We start from the raw sequence: 6,353 nt of genomic DNA on the forward strand, positions 1-6,353 counted from the left end.
ATGAAATAAGCCAACAATCCTCATCACCACTGTGTGCTGACTTTTCAAATGCTCATACAAAAACTACAATTTTCTAGACAATTTAAAAAGTTTCAGATCTTCTACATTCACATTTAAATTACTGAAGTCTGTATCTTGCAAGAAATCACTTTCTTGGCCTCACTGTTTCTTTGGATTTCTAGACTACGCCGACAGTTCTGCCGTATTCATCCTGCCTTGGAGGCAAAACCCCACATTCCAAGGAAGGTCCCAGAGATGGAGGCTGATCCCTTTCATACACCTCACAGCTGAACTTTGCTTGTGCTTCCACTGCACAGAAGACAAGAATTCAAGTTAAATGCTCTTGGAGTACACCACAGTTATCACAAAGCTGTACATATAAAACATTGGCTTTCACCCAAGTTTTTGAAAAAATCAAATAGCAGTAGTAATATAAAAATAGAATCAAGTAGTGGCACCTGGTGCTAGACATTTCATTTAATGGCCATTCATATGAAGAGGTGGATCAAATGTGTAATGAAATATTCAAACAGTCACACCTAAGTGTTCAGTTCAGTCAAAAGCCTACAGTTATTCACTGCTCTTTCATTCTCTATCATCTGTTAATGAAGAAAAATCCTCAGGACATGAGGGACGTGTTTGACTGTGTGTAACCAAATATTTGCTGTGCTTAGTTACAAGCAGCAGTACAGAGCAGCCTCATGGGGCAAGGTGTTGGTGCTTTGGGTCAGCAGGAGCAAGACTTGGGAGAGGAATAAAGTGGGAAATAATGAGCAGCAGCAGAGCAACAGCAATGGTCATGCTGAGCAGTGTTGCAGAAGGCAATGGCCAGGTTGCATGGGCTCAGCCCACCAGCAGCCCTGCACAGGCACTCTCACCCTATCTGAGGATGTTGAATACCTTATTTGCTAATAACAGGAGAAACCTGTTACAATAAAAACTGTAAAGATAGGGGGCAAGAGAAATGTGTTGCAGCATGATTTTCCTTTGGGGAAATAAATCATAAGACCAATGTGCATGGCCTTGCCTGAACTTTACCTATTTTTCCATCAAGAAATGTAGTCCTGGATTCACCTGCAGCATTCACACAGGATTCTGGACACCTCATGACTTAAACATAGCTGAGGGAAACTGCAATGCAAAGTATATGAATGTATTTTGGACAGACTGGTGTCACTTCACATGCTGCCTGCAACCACAGTATATTACTTTTCTTAGAGAAAACAGAGAGAGCAGAAACAAATTGCATCAGCTCTAGGAGTGTGTGACACCAATGCTAATCTTATCTGTGCTTCTTGCAGTTTAGACATGTGCCTTTGATGTGTGCCATTGTCCAAGGTCCTATAAGTCACAGATCGAGTTCTGCTGTGTTATTTCACTGAAAGACTTACCCCAAATAACCCTATGGCTTGCAAGCAGCATACTTTGCACAGAACCTGCTGATTGCAGAAAATTTAAAAATTTAAAACTGAAGCTGACACGTCAAAATCCAACATTAATCAGCTTCGTTTGCTTAATTCTATAGCCAGGAAAAGATCCTTTACCTGAGGCTATCTTGCAAATTTTATAGGCAGGAACATCCCATGAAACAATATTTCTAAAGGGAACAGTTTGTTCTTTTTCAGTAGGTAACAAAAGCTGTGGTTTTGTTGAGATCTGTATTAAGACACTATATCCATGACAGGGAAACACAGAATTATGAAATTAGAAGTTCTTTATTATGCTAGTCCATCACCATTATTAGTAATATGTGTAAATTACCACTAAATATGCATTATTTTATTCAAGCAATGATTTTGTAATTTAAATTCACTGCATTTTCTGAGCATCACAAAGAATGTGGGTGTTTGGAGGCTGTTAAGTGTGAAAGTGGCCAGAGAACCTGGCTAACCCCTCTCTCCTCTGGCTCCACTTTCAGCTGCAGAGTGTATGGTGAAACCTCTCAGAGATTACAACATTTTTACCAAGCGCTGGCTTTTCTGGGCAATCAAAAATCCTGGCAATCACACAGGGAATGAAAATTCACCACTGCCAATGATGCATCATATTTCTTTACTTGTTCTACAGCTCTTTTTTCTGGGAAATGCTGGGTCTGTAGTGGCAGGGCTCCCATCCAGCCGCTGGGGCCTTTTTCCCTGCAGTGGTTCTTGTTTCCTCTCCTCAGGTTTGAGCTCTTGAGCAGGCCCAGGGAATGGCTGATGATTTCCTTCTCTGGGTGGTCTCCCTCGGTCAGCACTGCTCTTTGCAGTGGTGTTCATCAGGAATCCTGGCAGGCCTTGGATTGGGCTGCTGGAGGACAGCCAGGACATTAAAGGCTCTGCTCGCTCCAGGTGCGCGGGGCTGGGCTGGTTCCTGCTTGGACTCGGAACTGGGGACAAAGCAGCACAAAAGGCTGGGCTCTGGCTCAGTAATGATTAACTGGAATATCCCTGGCAATGCTAACCAGGGTTTTAACTGAATTCAGGTAACCACAACATCCTTATCTCTGGGTAGGGATGTTTTGCAACAGATTCTGCTGTGGGTTCATTGACCTGCAGGTGCCTTTGAGCTCACGGGACAGCCAGGCTTTAACATTCACTACAACTCACCTGCTGCTGGAAATCACACAGGCAGGGATATATGAATAATTTCCTATTAATTTTTAATTTTCTACATCAAGCTTAGCATGTCAAGTTGTGATCACAGTAACCTTTCCTGAATGAATTGAAGATTATGTCAGTGAAAAGAGTGAAAGGTAATTTTAGAGAGGCACACTGGTATGGTTCTGCTGTGGGACTGTATAATTTTTGACATTGTAATTAAAAACCAATTACCTTTAAACTGGCATGATTTGTCATGCTGCACATCCCAAGATCAAAATCAGTCATCTCCCAATAAATTATCTCTGCTCCTTTGGGACAATATTGGGAGACTGTGAACAGAAACAGTCCAAACCAAAAGAACATCAAATATTAAGTGATTTTGCTCCTTTTCTTTGAAACATAGATCATCTATTTTTGGCTTCAAAGTTCAGTCATATCCCACAGTCCATGTCCTCTGCCTTCCATTTAGCTTACTCATGGACATCTCTGTTTTACTGGAGAACTGAGTGAAAATGGCATAAACAGGAAAAATGTGTAGAGTTATGGCCAAATGGAACACTTGTGGGACACAAGTGTGGCACTTGAGCAGGGTTGGGAAGTTAGAGGTAACTGCAGAGCATCATCAGGTCTACAGCTATGTCTTCATGATTTTCTGTGCTTTAACTTAGCATTCAAACCAGGAAATACCTCAGGCTTTGGTAAAGAGATATTTAATTTCCTGGGATTACTGTTTTTCTCCTAGTAAATTGAGACAGAGAAATGTTGATGTTGGTGAAATCTTTTAGGCTTTAAGGAAGGCTAGTTATTAAAGTTTGATACACATAATTTGTTCTTGAGAATTCTTTTTCTCAGGGAGGATAGAGTGACAAAAGGTCTGGATTGGAAAAAACTACAACTTATAGTTGTAGTTCTGTTATAGTTCTGTTAAACTAGAATGTTTGGGCTAATAATTAAAGGTAAAGATTATTTTGTAATCAATTAACCATGATCAAATGGTTAATTTTAATTTAATTAAGAGAGTATTCTGATGTAAATTTGAAAAACTTGCCTCCTATTATGTGTTAATTGATGCCATGATGTTACATTATGAAAAATAATGTGTGAAATACATCAAATGAAAGACATACTTGAAAGAGAGGTTCCTTGAAACATTCCTGCAGCCAAGTATTTTAACTTCACGGTCCACCCACTTCTGCTGGTTATTATAGCAACTGGGTTGGTTTTACATGGTAGAGAACCATGTAAACTGGGTTGCTTTTACATGGCCTCTCAACTTTGCCCCAGCAAACTTGTGAATGCTTTCTGTAATAATTTTATTATAACTCATTACTGATAAACACAGTAAAAGTAGGGAGTGCATTTCAGTCTAGCTGTGTCAGTCAACAGGCCACAGGGAATACAAGATAAATATTTGCATTGAAAGAATAGTAAAGAATGGGAGAGGGTGAAGAAAAAAGATACAGATTCTAGCAAATGTATCATCCTGAAATGTTTACAAAGGCTGATCTCTCTAATTCACCGGGAAAAGAACAGGAGTGCCTGGCTTAAGAATTCCTGTCAGGAGGAAAAGCTACCCTTCCCCAGAGAAGAAATTATCTGTAACACAGGATACAAGAGGAAGTTGTTAACACCTGAGTACAATCACAGAATGAATCATGGAATGGCCTGAATTGGAGGTGACTTAATGATCCTCTAATTCCAACTCCCATGCCGTGGACAGGGACAGCTTCCCTAGGCCAGAGCTCAGAGCTCTGTCCGACCAGGCCAGCACAGGCAAACTATAAATTAATTTCAGTGATGGTGGAACAGCCTGTGATGAAAAGTGCTTCACTAGCTCGTGTTATCAGAGAGCATGAGAGCAGTGCTGCTCTGCACACGCTGTGTTACCCAGAGCACAACTCCAGGATGAAACTGAGGCATGACACAGGATGAAACTAAACCACTCCTATTCATAAGAACATATTCACAATATTCATAAGAACAGTTTAGACATTATGATAACCCTTACAATCTTAAAGTTGTAAAATATCAGCTTATCATGCCTCCCATTCAGGAAGGAAATCTCAAATTTGAAGATTAAATTGTTTGCCCAATGTCCCATAATAAGTCCCTAGTAGCCACAGAAATTAATCCCTCTCTACACAGTACATTCAGTACAGCTACGGCTCAAACAAAAATGTAGTTGATTAATGAAAAAAATATTTAAACATACCCTGACCTGCTTAAACTTATCAAGACATGTATTATTATTTTACTTCTTCAGATGAAGCAGCCCAACCTACCAGCAGTGTCTGATATTACTCAAGAAAATTTGGAACATAAAAAAATGTGGAGACAGTCTTCCTGCTTCCTATTTTTAGTAGCATTTTAACACAGGGAGTGAGTAATCTGAATTACAATTGTGTTTATTTCTATAATTTACCTCTGTCTAGACCACTTCTTAATGTTTCCCTACTGTAACCCAAGCACATAAACACAAACTGAACTTGTTGAAAGCTTGCTGTGGGGAAGAAAAGCTGGCTCCTTCTGGTCACCTAAGGTAGGATGTACCTATTACAGCCCAAATTATGCTCTGGGAAGGGTCTCATCATCAGGAAGTCTGTCACCCATCCCAGTGGGGCTCCAAATGACTGTCCAGGGAGTTTCACACCCCTCTGGGTCTGACCCACAGAGATCACTTTGCTGACATAACTTTGCTGATGTCTTCACACAAGGGGCCTTTTGTCCATTCCCTGAGGGCTCAGAGCTCAGCTGCAGAGGTCTAATTGCAATGGAGAGCTATTGATTGGATTATTATTCCTAGAAGAGTAGGAATGGAAAAATGGTTTCCCCCAGAGTTTTCCCAGTCCTCTGCAAACCATTATTTTCACTCTCTTTTATTGACTAATTTATAAATTCATCAAGAAACACACCCCAAGCCCCCATTTTTAAGCTACCTTTTAAGATATTTAAGGTGTAAATATAATTTACACCTGTAGCATTTTTACTCCACTAGGCCTTCGGAAAGAAATTGTCAGATTTTTTCCATGGCAGTTCCATCAGGCAATTTTGGCTGTGCTCGTGTAATTAAAATGAGAAAAAAAGGGCCAAAAATCTAAGCAAGTATGGCATACGCAGAAAAAGAAAAGCCTAAAGCAGCTTTTAGAAAAGCCTAAAAATGTGGTCTCAGTCTTGGAAATTCAGGCAGTCAGCAGAGAACAAGATATGACCTAGAGTGAACAGATTAATAACAATTTATTTTTCTCTAGCAGAATGCAGATTTTCTAATTGACTGCATATGATATGCTCAAATGACCTCATTATCACACAGTCAGTTCCTGAAATCATCAGCAAATTTTAGGACTGTGGCTTTAGATACTCAGAAAATGGATTGTGAAATTATAATTTTTAAACATTTTGTAAAAGCCTTTTATCTGCTGCATTTGAGGGGATCCTTAGATGTCCTTTCCTGCTTTATAGCATTTCTCAGAGGGAAATATATTTGAGGCTAATTTTATGCAACTTTAACTACCCGGAAGTTAATTTTATGAATTTGAGCTGATAATCTAGGAAACTTTCATAAGGAGTAGAGAGAGATAAGGATGTTGTGTTGGAGTGCACAACATCCCTTCTGTCTGCCCTCGTGGAGTGGAGAGAGATAAGGATGTTGTGTTGGAGTGCACAACATCCCTTCTGTGCTGCCCTTAGTGCTGCAGAGCAGGATAAATGCTTTCAGGAGGTGCCTGGCTTGTCCTTTTGTTTGTAGAGGAAGTCTTAATCAGGTGAATAACC

This window comes from Passer montanus, unplaced genomic scaffold (assembly GCF_014805655.1).
Source record: "Passer montanus isolate IOZ18808 unplaced genomic scaffold, ASM1480565v1 scaffold13, whole genome shotgun sequence".
Lineage (NCBI taxonomy): Eukaryota > Metazoa > Chordata > Aves > Passeriformes > Passeridae > Passer > Passer montanus.